Genomic DNA, 25,833 nt, shown 5'->3' on the forward strand with positions numbered 1-25,833 from the left:
CGAGATTATGCAAAAATAATTGTGTCGCTTTCTTGTTGCGCCTTATTGTTATATCGAAAGTTATTACAGGCGTAGTGAATCTACGAGTAATAGAATTGTTATTGTTGAAGATATAATTGAATAAAGTTGTCAAATTGTTACAAATTGAAATATGTGTACGATAATTTGACCTTGCCATATCAACCAACAAGTGTGGGAATATGTAACATGTGTAGTTAGTGGTGAAGGTATTAATATTGATAATCGTAACACTGTTTATTTATGTGTGCTATATAAGAATACGAAGCTTGGCTTACCTTCCCCTTCTTGCAAGCAATCGTATGTATCTTGCTTATACACTGCTCAGTCCTTGCCATGATGTTTATTGGGTCCAGTTTTGCATCAAGTGAAATTGAGGCGCTGTGAACAACATAGCAAAATACCTTCCGCCGTTTCCAACTTAGCAATTTTGTAAGGGTTCTGCGAATATTAACATTATTTTGATTTCGGCCTCTAAGATTTGTATTTATGGCAGCTTACTATTTTGTACCACCAAAGCAGACTGTTACACTTCTCGGTTGGCTGCTTTGGCACACACAATGCAAAATTTGTTCCTCACTCCTACGTATAACAATTTCTTTGTATAAAAGCCGACAATGACAGTGCATCCAGATTTGGCTGATTTGGTGTCCATGAGACCACTGGCTCTAGCCCCCCATCAACAATACCTGTTGTCCATGGAACACCGTCATTCAGCCTGTAAGCTGCCATTGCCAGTTTTCGATCTTCTTCGGCAGCCTCGTTCATTGTTTCCATGACCCTTTTCTCCCATTTCTGGAATTAGAAGAAATAAGAACATTAATACAAAATAAAGTCAATAAGTTCTATTTTGTATACCACAAACAATTTTCTTTTGCCGAATTCTTTGCACACAGCTTTTGAATAAAAATCGTTTTTGCAATGTTCTCAACGGAAACCAAAACGGTTATTACATAAAGGGAACAAAATGAAACTGAAAATACCAAATGTTTATAAATGTTCAAAGGTTGCAATTTTTTTACAAATTTTTTGAACAAAAAATACTTATTTTTCAACACTGAATCCAAATATGTATGTTCCATTTGAAATTTCACATTTACCCCCCAACCCCTCTACGGGGTGGGTGGTGGCGACGAAATTTTTGCGGCATTGACATACCCCCTCAATAGTATCAAACTTTTGTTCTGTGCAATTTTTCGATTGGATGCATTCTGCATGCAATATTCAATACTATCATTGTGTCGAATAACATGGGTACCTGGGGGAAACCCTGGGGGGTAAAGGCGGTCAGGGGCATGATGCTGATCACATCACCCCCACTCACGACCGGATCAAGATAGCGTTGGGCGTTACTCCCACACCCCGTATACGCCTTTATGGCGTGGTGCTAAGCACAGGGGAACACTTTACCTTTATCATTATAAATGGACCACCCGGTATAAGTTCATTTATGTCAGAGGTTATGGAAAACAAAGTTTCTGAATTTGCATATTTTAATTACTGATGATGCCTATTCACTGAAGGAAAATCTGATGAAACCCATTTCTTCTAAAGGAAGGATGATGAGGGGCAGTACAATAAACACTTTTACAAGCAATAAAGACAGTTGAATATTACTTTTTTACATGGATAATCCTAGTAGCCACCATTGAAGCAGATCAAAATTTGCTAATGTTATTGTGTGCTCAATGTATATCTTGTAAAATATTATAAAAAAGGTAAAGTGTTCCCCTGTGCTTAGCACCATGCCATGAAGCCATATAAGGGGGTGTGGGGGTAACGCCCCACACTTTCTTGATCCGCTCGTGAGTGGTGGTGATGTGATCAGCACCATGCCCCTGACCGCCTTTACCCCCCAGGGTTTCCCCCAGGTACCCATGTTATTCGACACTGGGTGGGCGCCGGGACCACTTCCGTTAGAAATGTTCCCGGATTTGAACAGGCCGGGGATCGAACCTAGGACCTTTAGCATGGTAGTCAGACGTGTTACCGACTGAGCCACCGCAGCAAAATATTATAATACATGAAAAAGGATATATACAGGTAACTCAGGAGATTGATTTACCACACAATTTATCAGAACCTAGGAACATGCTAAATAACTTCATTCAGGACTAGGAAAATTAAAGATAGATTTAAGATCTACTTCAGCTCCAATATCCACTAAAAGAAACATTGTAGCCATGACATATTCACGATTCTTGCCTACAAATAGTCTGCTCATGATTTAGCAAAAGAATTGTGGTGTAGTACGTGCAAACATTGATATGTGCAGGAAGCATGGTGGATAAAAATCATATTTTTTTAAAAAAACACATTTAAAATTGCTTGTATGCTTCTTGAGACCATACATATACAATACATGTCTCTTACAGAAAATCTTTTTCATGTAAACAGCCCTGTAAAATATTAGAATAGTTTGATTAAAGCAAATAAAAAATTACATGTAAATATATATTTTTCAGTTTCTGATTCTGTATTTGAAAATAAGATCCTTAGGAAAATATTTGGACCTAAAAGGGATGAGGAGATAGGTGAGTGGAGAAGGTTACATAATTTAGAAGTACATAATTTGTATTCATGTCCAGATATTATTAGAATGATCAAATCAAGAAGACAGGTGGGCAGGCCATGTGGCACGAATGGGAGAGGAAAGAATAGTTTACAGGATTCTTGTTGGGAAACCTGATGGTAAGAGACCTGTAGGAAGGCCAAGACGAAGATGGAGGGACAACCTTGAGATGGACCTAAAGGAAATCGGTAGGGATTGAAAAGAGTATATAGATCTTGCTCAGGCTAGGGACAGATGGAAGGCCTGTGTTGCTGCAGCCATGAACCTTCAGGTTTAAGAAGGCTAGAGAGTTAGGTAGTTAGATTCTGTATATATGTGTGTGTGTGTGCACATGAGTGCTACCCAACACTGATGGAAGTCACTAGGGGACTGGAATAGATCTTTGATTTTTATTTGTTTTAGTTGTGGTTTTTGTTGTTAACATAGGGAATTTTTAACAAGCGAAGACTTCCATCGGAGTTTTTATGCTGCCACCGTAAGTTATTTTACCTTTTCTATCCTCAACTTACGATTTAACAATGCAGTACCATGTTTGGCACCTAAAGTTTTTTATTTTTTTATTACCTAATGAAGGAAGTCGTCCTGAAAAAACATTCTTACCCACTCACGTAAGTTATTTATACATTTTTATTTGAATTGATAGTGAGTAAAACGCACCATTCTAATACATAAGAGCAGATTATGAGAAAGAATCTCTAAAATAATTGCATCCAAAGTGGTATCTAGAGTTGGAAATACTCTGAAAAGATTTTAAATTAGCAAGGTCAATTTTCTCTTTCATATGGACCTGCAAAAGCTATGAATCAGGCAAGTCAATCCAACAAAAAGATTGAAGTTCAAACAGGCACACGCTGACAAGGGTGAAAACTACTAGTATAGAACAATTTTTGTGGATGGAAGCAATTTTAAATTTCCAATTAAGATGGGTGCCCTTGTGTATGAAGGATTTCAACAAAGAATGAAAAGGAACATCCAACACACAGTTTAGAAACATGATGGTTTGTGGCTGCCTGTATTCACCTGTTAAGAATGCATTTAAAGCCAAGTGCACAAGAATTTAGCATTCATGCATGACACCAGATATACAATTGGCTGTGCCTCTAATCCCACACTTATATAATTTCTCAATTAGTATTTTATGGTTAACATAGTCAAAGGCTTTAGAAAGGTCACAGAAAATATTCACAGTATTTAATTTTGAGTCCATTGAATGTAAATTATTAGAAATAAATTCATAAGTGCAGTTTCTGTAGACTTATTTTCTATGAATCCATGCTGACTAGACGTAATTATATTAATTTTTGTAAGAAAGTCTTTCAATCTTCGATGCATCAGTTCTTCTAGTATTTTATCTAAGCATGATAATAGTGATATTGGTCTATAATTATCAATACTTGAAGTGTCACCCTTTTTATAAATAGGTATAACTCTTGATAATTTAAGCTTGGTCTGCGAAAACTCCAGCTCTAAAAGATTCATTACATAAAAAGGTAAGCACTTTTAAGATATTGGCGGAACATTTTTTTAATTATAGCATCTGGTATCCCATCATATCCTGCACATTTCTTCCTCATGCGAGCATTTATGAGAGAATCAAGTTTGTATTCAGTTACGGGATATATAAACAGAGTGATTATTAGTTTTAATTCCTTGATAATTATTTTTATGTGCAGGAAGTTGTTGGATTAATTTATCAATTTGATTTATAAAGACTGAATTGAAGTTTTCAGCTAATTTTTTGGGTTAAGTTATTTCTTCATTTGCCACTAGTATTTTATTAATTGGAGGTTTATCATATATCGTTCCAGATTCTTGTTTCATAATATTCCACATAGCTTTACTTTTATTATTTGAAGTGGCAATTAATTTTTCATATTCATATTTCTTTGCATCAGCAATTACCTGTTTGTAAGTTTTCTTATATGATCTAAAATACTCCTTAAAATAAGGGTAGGCATTTACTTTACTAAGCCTATACAACATTTTTTTCTTTTCACATATTCTAATTCCTTGCGTTATCCATTTTTTAATTGGAGATTGCTTATTTCTATATGGTTTGGCAGGAAAGGCTAATTCAAAGTTGTACTGGAATATATTTATGAAGGCATTATATTTTTCGTTGACAGATTGAGCTCTGTACACGTCTTCCCACATTTCAAATTTTAAGAGTTGGTTAAAATAATGAATATATTCTATACTAAAATTTATTTTATTGATATATATAGCATCCTTATTAATTTTATTTTTGTGAGTTTTTAAGTTAAGATTATTAATTTCAAGTTTCTGAAACGAATGATCAGATAGTCCAGCTTCACCTATACTTGATATGCAATCACTTTTAGTAATATTAGTGATAATTTAAAATTATGAAAAAACACATTAATATTGCTGTCAGTTCTATAAATTACTAATACTAATAGTTTGAGGGAATCAATTACAATACCACAACATTCAAAATCTTTTTCCTGACAATAGTGATCAAGTTTACGGTCATCAGTAGCCATTTTATTTCTTACAAAAATACATGTACCTCCCCTATTATATTTAGATCTACAAAAGCTTGCGGCCATTTTATAACCAGGCAAGTGTGCACTCTTCTTTCTTCATACTTATACCAATGCTCGGACAAAGAATATCACATTTTTCATTATCTATTACAGTTCCAGGGTGGCTACAAACAAGCAGAAATAAAATTCCCCGAGTTTTCCAGGACAAAATTTACATTTTTCCCTGACAATTACAAACTAAACTAAATCGATGTTCTTGCAAATGGAAATAATAATCTCGTATAGATCCAGGTATAGATGTCAAGTACCAATATTATCTTCTATGATATTGACTTAATTTCTCTATTATTTGAATTCAAACTGCAAAACAGCAATTAACATTTTTCACGGTTTTTGCGTTTGCAAAAAATCAAGGTCCCTACTAACTGGAAATTACTTTCTCGGCACCCCTCATATAAATCTGTAAATGAAAAGTGAAAATTTAGCAGGGCTGGGAGAGAAAAATCAATTCTTGAAGAAAGTGATATGCTTTTATGATTGAATGATTCGAGTAAATATATTAAAATATTTACATATTTATTATTAGTATTTTATTTCATAATATTGGACATTAACTTCACTCAGTGAGAGTTTAATGACCATCTCTCACGAGTTTAAACAGACAGGACAGCGAGTGGCGTTAATTTCATTGCAATACTAGTGTTGCAGTAAACTTGAGGTTGGGAGCATGCACTTGCCAATTTTTTATAACGTTCGCCAATGCAGATTTGTGTTTCAATTTTTCGTGATAGTATTCAAGAGTATATATCCCATTTTGTTGGATTCTTCTTGATATCTAAGAATTGTGCAATGTCATTGTAAACGTATGTTAACTTGTGCGAAACCAGTAATACGTCAGGATGATGAAAGAAAACCATTGTAAGCACTGCTAGATTAAATAAGGTTAAGAAGCCAGAACAGTAATAAAATTCCAGCAACATATTTGCACTCTAAAGCTCTTGTTTATGCATGCGATTTCTGTTGGATGTTGCAGTCCAAAGACATCCAACAAAAATCAATTCCATGAGTGTGCCATGCATGCAATTTCTGTCGCATATTGTAGTGAGATACTTTGTCAGGTGGCGATATTCGACAAAAATCGTATGTATCAATGGAGCCTATTTGTTTCTATGTTCCTTCAGTTTGTCCAACAAAATGTCTTACTACGATGTACCACAACGGCCCAAGTTCCTTTTGTATTATTGCGATTTCATCATGCTATGAATGCAATTTTTACATGGTTCGATTTTGATTTATGTCTGTTAATACATACTGCAGAGTTTTAGCGATCACTTAATATTTTGCTCAATATATGCTATCATGGTTAGGTTAGGCAGGGTAGGTTTGGTTCCCTTAGCATTAAAATAAAGTCCCTAAGTGCATTCTACTAAGGTTCCAATTTACTTCTACATTCATTCCCATGCTTCTACGATATTTATTGTCGCTTGTCCACGGGGCTAGCGTCAATGGTTCGTGGGGCTAGCGCCAATGGTTCGCAATTATTTCCAATTTCTAGATCCTGATACTAACACGACACCAAATTTTAACTATGTTTCCTAACCTAACTGAACTAACCTAACCACGTGCCAATGGTTCGTGGGGCTAGCGCCAATGGTTCGTGGGGCTAGCGTCCATGGTTCGCAATTATTTCCAATTTCTAGATCCTGATACTAACACGACAACAAATTTTAATTATGTTTCCTAACCTAACCACGTGCCAGTGGTTCGTGGGGCTAGCGCCAATGGTTTGTGCGGCTTGCGACACGCCATCCTTCTAACTCTCGTTGCAAACGCAGACAGTTCGAAACACTGGATACCCAATGAACATGAACAAAACACAATCACGACAAGTGATGCATGAAGAAGAAGACGACGACGATGCGCGATGGTGTACGAAGGTGTACGCGCCAAACGCTATTCTCTGTTGGAGAATTAATTTTCAACGAACAACATGAATTTCAGCTATGAAACATTCCCACCTCACACAAAACACCTTCCCCATGTTCGACAATGCTACAGGAACTTATTACAGTAAGTAGTTTCTTCTGTAAAAATAAATAAATGTGTCCGAAGGATAGTAAACTAGTACCCTTGTTTTAATTGCTTATTGATGTTCATTTCACTATTTCCATCATCAACAGCGTATTGTCCATTAATATCTAAGGGTGTATTAATATAAATATTGTCAGCATTAGATTTATATGATTGTTTCATCAAGCTAGGCCAGGTTTTATTACATAACCTTATTACATAACATGTCTACAGGGTGTACCAAAAGTCCCTTTACCCCCCATTTGAATTGTAGACAAACCTGCAAAATGTTATTTTAACAGCATGCGTATGATGAGAGGATGGTATACCATTAAATCAGACCAATGACCACCATTTACTCCAGAGGATCTGTGTGCACACAGCTATTTTCATGCCACAGTATTATTCGCCTCCAGGTGCGATGTGAAATCCTCCGTAACTTGGCTGGCGTGAGGGAAGGAAACGCACTGCGAACAGCTTCTTGAAGTTCATCAGTTGTCTGATAATGGCGACTTTCTGTTTAATGTGCCCTCATAGCGCATTATCACAAGATGTCAGATTTGGACTTCGGGGTGGCAATTTTAGAGGTGCTGGTAAATTTGGCGATCCTCGTCCAATCAATTTGTCTCTGAACACTTCATTGAGGAATTCTCTTCAAATGGCTACCCCGAGATCCAGATCTGACATCTTATGTTACAGAGGATTTCACATCAGTAGTGGTAGTGGGCGGGAGCCGCGCCAGAAAATGAGGCTCGCCTTAATGGATTTTTCTTGTAAGGCATGAGCCTCATTTTCTTGCAGTGTTGCCAACTTCTTACTCGAAAAAATCACCAAGGTTTTTTTTTAGTCTAACCACCTAAAGCAAGGAGCTGGCAATCTTGCTTGAGGCTTCTTAATGGTTTGTTTTTGTAAGGCATAAGTCTTATTTTCTCGCAGTATTGCCAACATCTTACTCGAAAAAAATCACCAAGGTTTTTTTTTCGGGTCTAACCACCTAAAGCAAGGGGCTGGCAATTTTGCTTGAGGCTTGGTTTACAGTGCATAAAGCAAGGTTGCCAACCTACTGTTTTTGCCATAGCTTTTTTACAAAAAAAAGAGAGGAGAGAAAGAGAGGGAAGAGTTAAACAACCGATAGCCTACCTACAGCTTTTCTTGGTCTAACCTAGCCTCAAGCAAGGAGCTGGCAATTTTGCTTGAGGTTTGGTTTACAGTGCATAAAACAATTTTTGCCAACCTACTGTGACGATTTTTTATGCGAACTCGATTTTAAGTATAATGTGAAAAAATCCCGCATCGAATATCGTCACATTTCTCCTCATGTTACTCCGGTACGCTTCGCGTCTGTCTGGTTTCAAGATTAATGAATTGACCGCTAGAGGTCTCTAGTGCATTTTTCGCCTTACGAACAGCATCGACGAAAAGCAGCAGTTCCTTATCAGCTCGCGAGCACGCGAGGGATTCCTGACGTGACGTAGTAGATTACGGGAGAAGCAGCGGCTCGCAGAACTCAGTGTGCTTCTCTCCCTTTCTCTCTCTCGACGGCAGTTTTGATTTTGACAAGTACTTGATTTCGTCAAACATTACGAGGGAACGTTGGTTCACACGCATTTAGTGCAAACACGTCAGAAGCGATTGGAGTCTTTTGGGAATACAGGAACGTCAAATTACGTGGATGGCGAAAATGGAATTTGCTTTTCCCCATTGAGCATTTTTCACCGAGGACGACTTGTTAGTTTCGTCTGGTAGAAACCTGAAGTACGAAGGAGAATTGGATCGACAAGTGAGAAGGAAGGATGAGAACAAATACGCGGCTATAGTATTCGACGAACACGAGAAGCGGCCGATTTGACGACGTCCCAGTGTTCGCTTGATCCAGAGGGATTGTCCAGTTAGTATGGATGGATCGATTGCGATGAGGCTGAGGTATGTACTCGATGACTCTTTTCATAAGTGAAGTGTGAAAGTGTGTGTTTTTTGGACGAGAAGGCCACTTTGACTCTCTTGTCGTTACCTTCGTCACGGAATGATAAATTGAATCAATAAGTAATCCACGAAGTGCGAAGAGTGAATCACGAGTAAAACAATTACAAATTCTCCTTCCCCCTCTTTTTTGTGAATAGACGTCCTAATGTTGCCGTGGATACAGTGAAGAAAGAAAGTGTCGCTGAGACGCGTCCTTCCTCTCCTCCCCGGTTTTTGCTCAAAGTAACAAAAAGGATTAATCGTTCAATTTACCTTGCATACGGGCAACTCGTATAATGAGCTTAATGCCTCCCCCTCCCACAAAAACCAGAATCACGAGTTGACATAACTTTCACGCAATATAATCAAATGAGTTTAGCATGAGCACCAAAGTAATATGTAATGTCAAAACGGGTGGTCTTTTTTCCTTTGGAATAACTAGCAATTAACGAAAGAGTAGTGTAAAAAATGCATCATAGTTTTGTCTTGACCTGTTTTAATATATTGCATTATTGCGTCATTGGTAGTCACTGGGTTTTGTTCCCGGTTATATTTTTTTGTTGTGCCACCAGTAACGAAGAATTGTTAGTAACTTTTAGTCAGTTATTGTTACGAAAGGAACGAAATAATTGTTGTGAATAGTATATGTATATGTTACGCTTGGAAAACGCCTGCCATTCTGCGTTGCGAGGTAGTGCGTAATAAATCTTGAGTTGACTCAACAAATTAAATTAAGTGTAAATAATTATCCCTTACTCTGTAAAAATTAGAATCCATTGCATTAGAGCATTTTTGACTAAAACGTGATCGGAAGACCATGCTTGGATGAACAGGCGATTTACTTTCATTGATTGAGAAAGCGACTTAATTTGGCTACGATATTTTCAAGTTTGGTTATTGACAAATTGTTTTCCTTTTTTTTGTGTCAAGTTGGTTCTCTGCGGAGACTGAGGCGACGGTCCAAAATACTGTCATTAGCCTCAACAAGCCCTCCTGACTATTGTAAGTGATAGTTTTTTTTTTCTTTACTTCTATTATCGTGCGAGTGATTGAATTTTCCACGGACCTCTGCACCTTCCTTTCAAAAATCTTGACCTTATTGTCACGCACGCGACTATCACGTTACAAAGTTTTTGGTAGCAGATCTGGTTCTGTATACATACATTTTCTGCTTTACTCGTTAAACGTAAGAAAAGTTTGGATTCACCCCCCTTTTTTTTTACAAAATTTTTTTCCCTCCCACCCCCCCCTTTTAGGAACTTTTGTTTCCCCTTCCCTTTCCCAGGACTTCTGGTCGTGTACTATTTGGGAGAGCTCATTTGTTTCACAAAAGGTCGGCAGTCGATTAAAAATATAAATATATATCTATATTTTTTCATATCTATATTTCCTTATGTTGCAGTTCAGTATTGTTAACACGTATGTGTTAGGACCAGTTACCTTTTTGTTTTGGTTATTTACCCTTTTGAGTTTAGGAAAAATTTCCAAAGTAGTTTCCACCATGTCATCCCCTCTACATGGCCATTTGTATGGATCGTCGACCTTCCCATTTCCGCTTGTAAATATACAACCTCCCCCCTTTCAGCAAACCCCGCACCTTCATACACCTAGAGAACTTTTCTTACCCCCCGACTATTCACATGTTACAAACCACATTCGATATTCCGCAGCAACAGAACTTTTACAAGCTTTACCGTATACTGACGGTTCAGACCCTGACCAATTGTTTCATTTTTTGCTAACTATATATAAAACCTTTAAACTTAATCTTTTGGATTTAGAATCCTTATTGCTAATGGCGTTTTCATCCACTAAGGGAGTACTCCGGGAAGTTTGGTACAATTCTCTTATTGAGAAATTTCCATGGCCAACGTTTACACGAGTTATTTGGTATCGTTTGGTCCCCTTTTCCACATTGCAGATCTTACTGAACAAATATCTAACACGTCCTCAGAGAACTGATGAATTTCTTTCCAGCTATTTGCATGAAATTTTTGACGCTTTTCACATATTACCCATTGATTGGACCGAATCAAGTCTTTTGGAATCGGTTCTGCTGAATTTACAGGATACCACCCGTCTACTTTTAATGGGTTTTAATCGGCCCACTTCTATGGTCAATTTTATAAGTTTATCTCGAGAAATATGGCCCATGGAATTACGTCGCGTCGAGCAACAAGCGGAGGAAAACACCTCACACTCGGGTGCCTCACCGCCAACCCCGTTGCTTGCCTCTGTAGAACATTCACCTCCAACTAGACCTGCATTCCCTTCTCCTACCCCCCTTTCAGAAACCTTGGATATGTCGGACGATTTTCCCTCTTACACGGTTCCACGGACTAGTGGTACTTTACCGAATCCTTCGTTTTCACAGTTGGGCACCCAACAAGTTTCGGTACCAGCGGCTACCACCTTAACGCATATTGAACACCCTTTGACTATTATTGAGACAGCTGTGCCGATTATCAATGCCACCTTGAATTTTACACCGAGTCGCATTCTTCTCGTTTCAGGAAGTTCTGTGTCCTTGATTGCGAGGGGATTTTTGGCCAGCTTCCGCCCCAGACCCCCCGTTTGTAAAGACACTACTCGTACGCTACAAACGGTCAATAGTCAGGCCATACGCCTTGACACAAGTGTGGTATTGACCTTGAAGCTACAGGGTTTGTCCTGGAAATGGAATTTTTGGATTTCAGAAAATTTACCCTTTCCTGTTATCCTTGGTTCAGATTTTTTTTCCTATTCCAAGGGTACTATTTCCTTTGAACATTTACTCGTTTCTTTTCCCTATTCCACTGATCCCATTCCTTTCGCCTCGTCTGTACCTCCCACCACGCTACACCAGGCACGGTCTCCGGAAGACGATGACCCTCCTCATTTGATTGACGTACCCTCTAATATAACAAGTTTATTACATGAATATGATGATGTGGTCACAGAACGTGTTGGCAGTTGTACACTGGAACCAGTGTCTATTCCTTTAATCACTAATGTTCCCTTCCGTTCTAAGCCCTTTCAGTTAAATCCTACACAAACGGCCATTCTACGTCAAAAAATTCAAGAGTTGATGGATCAGAACATCATAGAGGAATGCGCCTCTTCTTACGCATCCCCTTGTTTCCTTGTTGACAAGAAGGATGGTGGACATCGCCTGGTATGTAGTTATAAGCATCTAAATAGACTCATCGCCTATGACAACTTTCCACAAAGCCGTATTGATTTGATATTTCAACATTTACAATCGGCTCGGGTATTTTCTTGCTTGGATCTCTGTCAAAGTTTCCATCAGATAAGGTTAGATGAGCCCAGTAAAGACTTAAGGGCGTTTGTCACCTCTTTCGGTCAATACCGGTATACCAGGGTTCCCTTCGGTATCAATCTGGGTACTCAACTTTTGACACGTGCCTTAGATAAAATTCTGGGTCCATTTAAATTTAAATTCTTGGTCACATATGCCGATGACGTCTTGATCTTTAGTCCGGATGAGGAAACTCACCTGCAACATCTTCAATTGGTTCTTCACGCATTTCGAGAAGCTGGGTTAACTGTTAATCCCATTAAGTCCAAATGGATGCAAAGGGAAGTCAAATACTTGGGATACATTTTACGTGAGGGACAACTTGTTTTGGATCCCGACCGTATATCCGCCATTCAGGACATACCCCCCCCTAAGAACCTTAAAGCTGTTCAGCGTATTCTTGGATTATTGGGGTACTATTCCCGTTTCATCCCATCTTATTCGGAGTTGACTTCTTTTCTTACAGATAAAAAGAAAAAGGGCATAGCCTTCGTATGGTCAGAGAGTGACCAACAACAATTTGATCACCTTAAGCAGGTTTTCCTTGAACATACGGTTTTAGCTTTACCGGACTTTTCCAAGGAATTTGTCCTCCAATGTGACGCTTCGGGATTGGCATTAGGGGCTACTCTTAATCAACGTATGCCTGACGGGTCTTTACGCCCTATTGCTTTTGCTTCCCGTAAGCGGACCGATTTAGAACGTCGACAATCCATATACGAGGCCGAATGTTGTGCGATCGTTTATGGTTTCAAAAAGTTCGAGACTTATTTAACAGAAAAGCATTTTACTCTTCAGACCGATAATCAGGCTCTTTCCTGGCTTCTACGACATCCTGAGCAATATGGCAAATTTGGGCGATGGTTGCTGTACCTGTCGCGATTTTCGTATTCCGTCGAACATATCGCCTCTCGACTTAATCCTGTTGCCGATTGTTTGTCACGAATGTACTCACCTGAGGAATTCCAGGTTTCTCCCTTACCTGTTACCTCTATTGCTTGTGCGGCACCTAAATTCCAAATTATCCCCTTTAGTAAATCCGATATTCTTGATCTTCAACAAAAAGATTCTAATTTACAACCAATAGTAACACAATTACGTGCAGGACAAAAATATAAACATTATGCTCTGTATCATGACCTACTTGTTTGGCAACCCCCACGCTCTACAGCTTCCTTAGTTGTTGTGCCCCACACTCTTCAACACCTGATTTGTCGCTATTATCACAATATGCCTATGGGAGGTTCACATTTGGGTATTCAAAAGTGTACTAAGAAAATAATGTCAGTCTTTTGGTGGCCATCCTGTGTTCAAGATATTAAAGCTTATGTCAAGTCTTGTGATATTTGTCAAAAGGCCAAATTGGCCATACGAAAGCCTCCGGGGTTTTTGTCATCTGAGATCATAAAACATCCTTGGCGACGCCTATATATTGATCTTGTTGGCCCTCTTGTGCGTTCGTCAAAGGGCCACTCTTATATTCTAGTAGTGGTAGATGCCTTCTCAAAATGGGTTTCTCTTTATCCTCGTCGGGGACCCACATCAAATCAGATAGTAGAAAAGCTTCACTCCTTATTTCTTGTGTTTGGGGCTCCTTGCGAACTGGTGTCGGATAATGCTTCTTATTTTCGATCTCGTCACTTTAATTCCTTTTTGTTTGAAGCTCGGGTGAAACATATTTATACTAGCTCCTATTACCCTAATCCTTCATTGGCAGAAAGATTTATTCGCAATCTCAAGGCTTCCTTGATAGTGTATCATTCGGATGACCATACCAAATGGGACGTCCATTTACATGCTATTTCCTTTGCGTTTAATACCGCAGTACAGGAGAGCATTCAAACTACACCTTCACAAATAATGTTCGGACGAGACATTGATGGCCCTATGAATTTCTTTTGGGAATTCACATCTGATTCCGACTTGGCTGGTCCTCCTTCGGCCGACCGCGCAAAATGCTGGGCTCAAGCTTTTCATCACCTACAAAAGTCTTGGGCCACACGGCGGGATCGATATGACCCTAAAAGACAGCCTTCTTCAGTTAAAGTAGGAGATATGGTTCTCTATAAAACCTTCCCTCAGAGCAAGGCCTTCCAGAACATCACCGCCAAACTTCAACAACGATGGGCTGGTCCTGCCAAAGTGTTTAAGCTTTTAGGTCCAGTAACGGTTCTCCTAGTCGATCCCGAAACCGAAGTTTTTCTTCGCAAGATTCACATATCTCATCTTAAACCTTATTATATTCGGGATGATCCTCCACCGGATATTGACTTGTCTGACACACACCTAGCTTCTGTCCTGCATCCTATGGAAGGACAGAATTTAAATCGCCCCCTGCGTCAATCTCATTCTTTTTACTGCAACTTTTGCCACAGAAGTGGACATCCCACGTCTCACTGCCGCCGTCGTTCCTCCCAGCATGATCCCCATTCTCGTAATCTGGCTGTTCCAAGGTAACCAATGCATTCACTTTCACATGTATGGTATGGTATGATAAGTGTTGTTATGTACTAGAATGTTAAGGTTTCTATTGCAAGTGTACTGTTTATATCTTGTTTATTACTATGTGTTTATTCACAGTTTTGTATTCTTACTTGGTGTATGTTAAAAAACATTTATTCATTAATCTTCATCAAAGTAAAGCAAACTATGATTCATTACTTAAGTTACAATTTACCTTCATTTAGTAAATTTGGATGTCAATGTCTATACCCGTTTGACAGTATATGTATAGTTTTGGGATTGTTTATTTCAAATATCTTGTAATTGGTGCTCTTATTCCTCGCAGCATTCCCTTCCTCCCTTTGGTTTCCTCTCCTCTTTCCTATCTTTTTGTTTTTTCTTCTCCTCTTCTCTTCTAATGTATTTCATTTTTTTTCTTTTCATGGTTTTTGAGGAACCTCACAATTATATAACATCTCGGAATCAGTGGAATTGAGGCATCATAAGGATGATTACTTATCCCCGTGCAACAACATATATATATATTTCCGTCTACGTCGCAAATATCTTCGACCTGTAAGTGCATATCTGATCGTTGTTCCAGTGTCAGTTTCTCCGCAAAAATTAAGTGCTACGTATCATATATCCCTATTTTTCCTTTATAGAAGGCAATTCTGTGCGCCCCATTATAAACTCTATTGGCGCCTATGGTAATTGGGTGTTGCAAAATTTTTGATATTATGTATTACCACAGTCTTAAATTGTTAAATGTTTTATACCATTTGTTCGTTCCCATTTTTAGATTGCAATCGATCATTCACTTCCATTTTTTATATTATTGTTATTGTATTTATTACCTTATTTATCTAATGTATTTCAATCATTGCAATTACTAATCTCTATGTTGTCCACTGCCTTTTTTAGAGATTAACAGGTCTTTCAAGTAATAATTCCTGTCGGCAGTCAGGTGTTGGTGTCAAAAAAAAAAAAAAAAAATTGAGGGTGTTTTGCCTTAATTATTGTCTGGTTTTCATGTGTGTGTTTTCATCAAGGTTAACTTGTTTATATCATGTATATATATAAATGTTTTAATATGGTTAGGGGTTATTTTGTAATTGGTGCTCTTGCGATACTATTGCGCTAAGGTCATGTTATGAATTCTGAGCCTTATTGGTGTTCTTCTCCTTTTTTCGCAAGGCAGGGGAGTTTGTGACGATTTTTTATGCGAACTCGATTTTAAGTATAATGTGAAAAAATCCCGCATCGAATATCGTCACATTTCTCCTCATGTTACTCCGGTACGCTTCGCGTCTGTCTGGTTTCAAGATTAATGAATTGACCGCTAGAGGTCTCTAGTGCATTTTTCGCCTTACGAACAGCATCGACGAAAAGCAGCAGTTCCTTATCAGCTCGCGAGCACGCGAGGGATTCCTGACGTGACGTAGTAGATTACGGGAGAAGCAGCGGCTCGCAGAACTCAGTGTGCTTCTCTCCCTTTCTCTCTCTCGACGGCAGTTTTGATTTTGACAAGTACTTGATTTCGTCAAACATTACGAGGGAACGTTGGTTCACACGCATTTAGTGCAAACACGTCAGAAGCGATTGGAGTCTTTTGGGAATACAGGAACGTCAAATTACGTGGATGGCGAAAATGGAATTTGCTTTTCCCCATTGAGCATTTTTCACCGAGGACGACTTGTTAGTTTCGTCTGGTAGAAACCTGAAGTACGAAGGAGAATTGGATCGACAAGTGAGAAGGAAGGATGAGAACAAATACGCAGCTATAGTATTCGACGAACACGAGAAGCGGCCGATTTGACGACGTCCCAGTGTTCGCTTGATCCAGAGGGATTGTCCAGTTAGTATGGATGGATCGATTGCGATGAGGCTGAGGTATGTACTCGATGACTCTTTTCATAAGTGAAGTGTGAAAGTGTGTGTTTTTTGGACGAGAAGGCCACTTTGACTCTCTTGTAGTTACCTTCGTCACGGAATGATAAATTGAATCAATAAGTAATCCACGAAGTGCGAAGAGTGAATCACGAGTAAAACAATTACAAATTCTCCTTCCCCCTCTTTTTTGTGAATAGACGTCGTAATGTTGCCGTGGATACAGTGAAGAAAGAAAGTGTCGCTGAGACACGTCCTTCCTCTCCTCCCCGGTTTTTGCTCAAAGTAACAAAAAGGATTAATCGTTCAATTTACCTTGCATACGGGCAACTCGTATAATGAGCTTAATGCCTCCCCCTCCCACAAAAACCAGAATCACGAGTTGACATAACTTTCACGCAATATAATCAAATGAGTTTAGCATGAGCACCAAAGTAATATGTAATGTCAAAACGGGTGGTCTTTTTTCCTTTGGAATAACTAGCAATTAACGAAAGAGTAGTGTAAAAAATGCAATCATAGTTTTGTCTTGACCTGTTTTAATATATTGCATTATTGCGTCATTGGTAGTCACTGGGTTTTGTTCCCGGTTATATTTTTTTGTTGTGCCACCAGTAACGAAGAATTGTTAGTAACTTTTAGTCAGTTATTGTTACGAAAGGAACGAAATAATTGTTGTGAATAGTATATGTATATGTTACGCTTGGAAAACGCCTGCCATTCTGCGTTGCGAGGTAGTGCGTAATAAATCTTGAGTTGACTCAACAAATTAAATTAAGTGTAAATAATTATCCCTTACTCTGTAAAAATTAGAATCCATTGCATTAGAGCATTTTTGACTAAAACGTGATCGGAAGACCATGCTTGGATGAACAGGCGATTTACTTTCATTGATTGAGAAAGCGACTTAATTTGGCTACGATATTTTCAAGTTTGGTTATTGACAAATTGTTTTCCTTTTTTTTGTGTCAAGTTGGTTCTCTGCGGAGACTGAGGCGACGGTCCAAAATACTGTCATTAGCCTCAACAAGCCCTCCTGACTATTGTAAGTGATAGTTTTTTTTTTCTTTACTTCTATTATCGTGCGAGTGATTGAATTTTCCACGGACCTCTGCACCTTCCTTTCAAAAATCTTGACCTTATTGTCACGCACGCGAATATCACGTTACACTACATATACTAAACAAGGAGAGTTGGTACTGCCGTAAAAGAGAGAGAGGTGGGTGGATGGCAACACAAGCGCGCACGCGTGCGTGTGTGCGTGTGTGTGTATAATATGTAGTATTATTATTAACTAGAGTGTGTTGGCAATTTACTTCCAACTAAAAAAATAGAGATGCCAACGTTGCTGTAAGATGAAGAGAGAGAGAGAGATTTATGGCTGGCAACAGTAATAAGCGAATGCGCCATATCGTAATTTTCCAACTCCGTATATCGTGATTTTTGTAAACCTCTCTCGGGGAAACGATGTGCCACGCACACACGCACGCGCGCGCGCGCGCACACACACACTTATATTATAACACAAACAAACAAACAAAATAATAATAATTGTTGTTTTTTAGGATTCCTGGCCCCCATAACCCCGCCAGAAGTGCGTGGTGCCCAACCAAAAAAAAAGTAAAGATTTACAAATAGGAATTGGCAACACTGACGAGGCTCGAATTATTATTTGAGGCTCGAAATTATTATTTGATGCTTGTTGGTGTTGCCTACCCACAGGAGGAGGGGAAAGAGGGGGGTAGAGGAGAAGAGGGGAGAGAGAGAGAGGAGGTACTATCAGCGCCATCTATTAGCAAACAATAGAAATAAAAAGTAGGGTCAAACTTTTTCAACACCCAAACATTTTAAACGTCCTCACGTAGTAATACGATCTAGCTGAAGATGTTTAAAAGAGTACTCTTAGTTGGCGAAGCTAATTGCTAGGGCCCTTATATTGCTAAAATATTTCTTGATTTGCATATTTCTCATACCGCCATATGTTGTTCTAGTTGACTTCTTCCAAAAAAATGCTAATTAGCGAGAGTTAATTAAGCAAGGGCAAGTAAAAGAAGCAAAATAGAACATATGTGCCGGCGTGAGAATATGTAAAAATTCGATTCAGAGGTGGATCGAATTAAAGTTGGGGGGATATTTTGCATTTTTTCCCTATAATGTACAAAACATTTACCGTACATAATTTTTTCTATTTACAACAGTATAAAATAAGAGGAATATGTGACAATATCTATATTAATTAGGAAAGTATGTTGTATGCTAGGTTAGCTAATTGTGTCTTCTACAGCTTCACTGTATAGAGGGAAGATGGAAAAGAGAGCTCTACGGAAACTGACGCTCTTGACAATATTGTACGCTCGTGAAAATTATATATAAATAAGACTTAAGCGTATTATCTGTTTTCATGCCAGATTTTGCCAACCTGTAAACTGTAGTGTTTAGGTGACAAGCGACCTGCTCAAATATGATACTGTTGACAATATTGTACGCTTGTGAAAATTACATATAAATAAGACTTAAGCGTATTATCTGTTTTTATGTCAGATTTTGTCAACCTGTGAGCTGTAGTGTTTAGGTGACAAGCGACCTGCTCAAATATGATACTGTTGACAATATTGTACGTCCGTGAAAATTACATATAAATAAGACTTAAGCGTATTATCTGCTTTTATGTCAGATTTTACCAACCTGTGAGCTGTAGTGTTTAGGTGACAAGCGACCTGCTCAAATATGATACTGTTGACAATATTGTACGCCGCCGTGAAAATTATATATATAAATAAGACTTAAGCGTATTATCTGTTTTCATGTCAGATTTTACCATGTGGTTGAATATTCAGATGCCAGGCAATTCGCTGGTATCGAAATATTCAAGCAATGCAGGCTGTGCTATATTTTTATAAACATCATCTGTCTGAATATCAAGGATAAAGCTATCTATGTCCATGTATATTAGTTTTACACGATCACCATAAAAAAGCTTAAGGACATCGTAATAAAGCACCAGCATATGTAATTTGGCCAATTCTAATATTACAACTCCTACATAAATAGGCTTATCAAACTTGATCTTAGTTTTTTTTCTTGTTGAAGAGTGCCAGATTCTCATCATAAATTCTTCTGTAGTTGAAATTAGGTTTTGCTACCAATAGTGGTAATCACCCCAAGAAAATTTCACCATACGATATTTTACAGGCAAAGCTAACCTACAAATAGGAGTTGGCAATACTGACTAGTTGCTTCACAAATTTTTTGTTTTTTAAAAAAAATTGCCATATGATATTTCAGAGGCGAGGCTAACCTACAAATAGGAGTTGACAGCGTAGCCTTCTAAGAGATGATAAGTATGCAGTAAAATGAAGAAGAAGAATTAATGACGCTAACCGGCGGTGCAGTGTTAATGCTTCTTCTTCTTCTTCTTTTTTTTTTTCTGTATTTTCTAGCATACTGATCTATTGCATGCTAACCAAACCTCTTGGGAGGTGGGCCACGGGTCCTCCACATGTATGTATGTATGAAATGCGATTTGGGGGAGGCCAAATTTTAAATTTACAGCTTAATTAATCTGCATGCATGCTTAATGTTTGATTTGTTTGTTTCTAGTTCGACATGAGATACACACAATTTTATTTTTTGAAGTACAGTTAATATTACCTAGGTTAATCTGTGACATACAACTAGCGATCGACACGACCACCTGACACACAGACACAGAGAGAGTGAGCAAATTTAAAATGTGATCTATCGTGAATTAAACTAAGCTCCCTCACCTACCCACATATAGCCTTACAGGTGACTCAAAAGCAGAAATTGGTCATAGCGTGACAGGTCGATCTATCGTGAACTAAACTAACCTCCCCTACTTATACATACACACTATGTCTTACAATAAGTAAGGCTGCTATATCACATGTAAGGGCTGACGGTTGCCAACACACACAAGATCTATTGCAAATTTTATTAACCTACGACATAAGCCATGGACACACACACACCAAGCCTTTCAGATAGGGTATAAGCAACTCACCTCTTGCAATTGTATAACGGGGGAAAATTAACCTACAGCTAGCAACACTGTTTGAGCTGTTTTCGACGAGTTGTGTTACCAAACTTATTTTTTTGCAAATAGGCTCTACAGCTAGAGGCTTGAAACATATACCCTACCAGAGTATGCCAACTTACCTCATGTAAAAATATTACCTAGTACGGGTTAAGCTGTGACATACAACTAGCGAACGACACGACCACCTGACACACAGACAGAGAGAGTGTGATACAGCTTATACGCAGTTTTTCCTACACACGTACTGGGTTTAAAAGGTAACTTGCAACAACTATTTTACTCACCTCCTATCATATAATAAAATTACCACAGGTTTTTGATACTTGCTGCCAGAACATGGTGGTTTTAGACTGGAAATTCAGCCCGATTATTCTATTTGTGCAAGAGAAAAATGATGATGCCTGCATTTGGAATATATAATTTTTCTTACGGTATTTTGCGTGCCCCCAGTAACCTTGCTTTTGATTCACGGAAGCTATGACGTGTATTTCCTGTTTCGCGAACATACGAGAATTTTTCACAATGTCGCATCAGATAATATATTGCAAGAGCGAGTTGGTTGTGTATATAAATCTAGTCTTGGGGAATGGACATGAATATAATGTCAAAATTATTGCATAACTTAAAAAGAATATTTATTGCACTGCGTTTTCTAGCAAAGGTAAATGTGGAATGCCCCGGCCCCTCAGAGATTCGAATACTGTTAGTTAAACAGCAAGCATTGTCATATGGACTGACGATTATTATTTTTTTAAAAAAACAGACCTCGTAGTAAGTTATAACCTGAGCTGTCTTGCAAGTCTCTCGAGTTTGATATCTGGTGAAGGAATATGATGCCACTATAAACTGTACACAAGATATACCCAGTCCCTGGCATGAGATGGACGAGGACCTATACAGTTGTACAATGGTTGTTTTTTTTATTAAAGCATAGCGCTTATTTACATGTCAGCGCAACATGCATGCAAAGAAGGGAGGGAGACCATAACGGATAATTCTTATTTCGATTTCAATATTTTTGCTAGTCATGCTATCTAGACGAACACTGGAAGATGGGCAAAAGCGAGGGAAAGAGAGAAATGTTATTTTTTGCCCCTCTGCCTGCGTGTGATATACTAGTTTTACATGCATACGACTGTATCGTGAAGCGAGGCCGAAAATAATTTTTGAAAGCAGTCTCGAGCATCTTCGCGTTCAGCCAACAAGAGAAATAAAATATTATACATGTGTGTGGGGCGCAACAGCCACAGTACGGTAATGTGCATGGATGTTAAAACTTTTGGGTTTTTCTGAATAGACATACATATTAGTTTTGCAGTCTCCAGATGGGACCGGAGCTTATTTTTTATTTGGACAAGGGGGGGGTTCAGATCAACTATAATTTTTGTTCACATCAAAATGAAACAAATGATTTTACTCTACTGCTTACTTATTCAATATTTTTATTATTGTAAAGAATGGGGCGGTGTGTTTTATTGTATATAGTCTTCCAACAACCACCTCGGGGGCGTAAATTTATGTTTCTGCATGTATGCAAAATATAGTTAACTTTAGTTGTGAAGTTTGTTTTGCTGTTGTGATTAAATACTAAACCAAAATCTCACTACATAATTTTGAATTATATTTGTTAAAATCGATCTATATTATATCATCGCTATAGGTGGTCTATGTTATGCGCAGGAGATTTTTTTTAAAAAATGTCTTGTTTCTTGAACTTGTCTGTGTTGGGTCTTATTAACAACTTCACAGCTGTACCTGCACAACTCATCGACAACAAATCAACAATGTTAGGAAATGTGTGCATGGCCCCGAGAATACAATTTAAAATCAAGGGGCGAACGGAGATTACTACGAAAATTGTAACGCGAGGCTATTTTGGCTAATGGCAACGATGAGGATGAATAATGGTTGTTTTGATGAAATTGAAAAAGTGGGGCACGTCTGCTTCGAAGTGTATTACACCAACAACTACAATTGTCTCTCTTCCCCACACGAGGCGATTAACAGAGGTGTACTTTTGCTGGTCTACGACTCTGAGGGCTCAAGTTACAATATTTACCTATAGCTGTACATATTTAAAAATGACCTGAGCAATTAAATGTTACAATACCGATCCTGATTTTTGTCGGATGACGTAGGTTGCAATCCCACCCCCGATGGCGTATAGACTTAAATGTTTCCATAACATGAAATACTGTTAATGGAAATCTGTTGTTTCTAATGTAAAAATCATATAACAAGAAAAAGAAGAAAATAAATGTTGCGAGCAAATACGGAGCCTCAACCCAAACACATAAATAATCAGACAAGATGTCAACGGTGTGTTCATAACTAACAAGTGATTATTCAAAAATTGAAATGGTGCAGGGGGAAACAACCAACTAACTAACTAGGCTTCTTAAACCCGAGGATAGCAAATACAAGCCTATCCTGATCTGAGAAAGATCTCTATCTATTTTTTTCCATCCCAACCGATTTTTTTAGGTCTATTCAACCCCTCATGGTACACGAGCTCCCACTGCCCTGATGGTGGAGGAAGCGAATCTATTTGGACATGAAAGAGTATTATGTGTGGGAGACTATAATTTATACATGTGGTTGCTTGGATGCTTACAGAGGATGTCATAGCTCGTGCGATTGAGGCATTTTATTAAGCACATATTTTGATGAGTGTAAAGAATTAAATAAGTCACAAGGGGCTGAGGCATGGTTTGAATTTCTCGATCTAGGTATGGATGCAGACAGACACGAAGTTTTGTGTGTGGACACAAATGATAATGGAAAAATGCTGTTCACCCCGATAGCATAGTGGTAATGTTGTTCTTGCCTCGTTTCCATCGACAACATAGTGGTTACACTGTCCAATATTAAGAAGTTCTCAAAATTATTCAATCACTCTCTCTCTTCTTCTTCTATCATCTCGGTAACCAAAAAAAAGGTTTTCTCAAACGTTTAGACGGCTACGAAAACGTTGAAATGTAAAATATTGTTGCATTGTAATCAAAAAAGAATTTGTTGAATATGCCTAACCTAAAATAAAATTCAAGAATTAATAGAGTTAAATATTTGCCACTCTGAAATGGCGACGGCTATCATAACATTATTTTCAGCAGGATAATAATGACAATATTATATATATTAAGGATTAGGCCCGAGGGATTCTTATTCACTACACTTGCTTCTAACCTGTCCACACTGGAAACCGAAAACACAAGTACGAGACACTAACTTGGGAGAGGACATGCAAAAAACTCTGCGGGGCTCATCTTAAAAACTTCAGTAGATGTTTGTCATGGAACTCCCTCCTTAAATTCGATTCGAAAGGCACAAATATTCCGGTTCTTGAATAAGAAGCGCGTATGCCTTCGGAAAGAGAGAAGAAGAAATAAATAAATCAACTCATGCATATTCTTCATGTACGTACGCTTGGTGACAAGAAACAGTATTTTTTTCTCTCTTCAAGAAATTGTTTTCAACTTTTTGCTAGGTGACCCAACAGGAGTGGACGAAATAGCTTATTCATTCAAACTAGAAGCTTGCTTTTTTTTCAACAATGGAAAACACATTATTTCCAGTGAAATATCGACTCAACTACCTAGAATGGCTACCACGGACTTGGTGACTGAATACTAAAAAACTATCGAGCAACGAACATTTGTTCGTTGAAACGTTTCAACGTTTATGCAGAAAGGTTGAAACGTATTGTCACGATTAGTCGAACATGTCGCGAAAGGCAAAATAAAAAAAATAACTCCCAAGTATGATTACAAAGCGACAACGCCATCGGCAAGACATAATTACCAGAAAATAACTGCAACCGACACAGTGAGAGGGGTCTTCATATTGTAAGGCCAGTTCATCTGCTTGCTATTAAAAAAAAATAAATGCCGAACCTTGCAGGACACCCGGGAAGCCTTGAACTGTTCTTGTTGAAACTAAGTGACACTGCTGTGAAGTAAGTCGCTCGATAGTTTTTTAGTATTCAGTCACCAAGCCCGTGGTAGCCATTCTAGGTAGTTGAGTCGATATTTCACTGGAAATAATGTGTTTTCCATTGTTGAAAAAAAGCAAGCTTCTAGTTTGAATGAATAAGCTATTTCGTCCACTCCTGTTGGGTCACCTAGCAAAAAGTTGAAAACAATTTCTTGAAGAGAGAAAAAAATACTGTTTCTTGTCACCAAGCGTACGTACATGAAGAATATGCATGAGTTGATTTATTTATTTCTTCTTCTCTCTTTCCGAAGGCATACGCGCTTCTTATTCAAGAACCGGAATATTTGTGCCTTTCGAATCGAATTTAAGGAGGGAGTTCCATGACAAACATCTACTGAAGTTTTTAAGATGAGCCCCGCAGAGTTTTTTGCATGTCCTCTCCCAAGTTAGTGTCTCGTACTTGTGTTTTCGGTTTCCAGTGTGGACAGGTTAGAAGCAAGTGTAGTGAATAAGAATCCCTCGGGCCTAATCCTTAATATATATAATATTGTCATTATTATCCTGCTGAAAATAATGTTATGATAGCCGTCGCCATTTCAGAGTGGCAAATATTTAACTCTATTAATTCTTGAATTTTATTTTAGGTTAGGCATATTCAACAAATTCTTTTTTGATTACAATGCAACAATATTTTACATTTCAACGTTTTCGTAGCCGTCTAAACGTTTGAGAAAACCTTTTTTTTGGTTACCGAGATGATAGAAGAAGAAGAGAGAGAGTGATTGAATAATTTTGAGAACTTCTTAATATTGGACAGTGTAACCACTATGTTGTCGATGGAAACGAGGCAAGAACAACATTACCACTATGCTATCGGGGTGAACAGCATTTTTCCATTATCATTTGTGTCCACACACAAAACTTCGTGTCTGTCTGCATCCATACCTAGATCGAGAAATTCAAACCATGCCTCAGCCCCTTGTGACTTATTTAATTCTTTACACTCATCAAAATATGTGCTTAATAAAATGCCTCAATCGCACGAGCTACGACATCCTCTGTAAGCATCCAAGCAACCACA

The 25,833-nt window shown here is 38.2% G+C and overlaps 1 long non-coding RNA gene across 1 annotated transcript in view; it reads right to left on the bottom strand.

Annotated features, from left to right (window-relative positions):
* Positions 1 to 25,833, bottom strand: part of LOC146001174 (uncharacterized) — a 52,205-nt gene that overhangs the window by 14,734 nt on the left and 11,638 nt on the right. Inside the window, exon 2 of the long non-coding RNA XR_014443540.1 lies at positions 708 to 813. This is a non-coding gene — a long non-coding RNA (uncharacterized LOC146001174). The remainder of the gene's footprint in view (positions 1 to 707; positions 814 to 25,833) is intronic.

Source organism: Lepisma saccharinum, chromosome 17, assembly GCF_977018435.1.
Source record: "Lepisma saccharinum chromosome 17, izLepSacc3.1, whole genome shotgun sequence".
NCBI lineage: Eukaryota > Metazoa > Arthropoda > Insecta > Zygentoma > Lepismatidae > Lepisma > Lepisma saccharinum.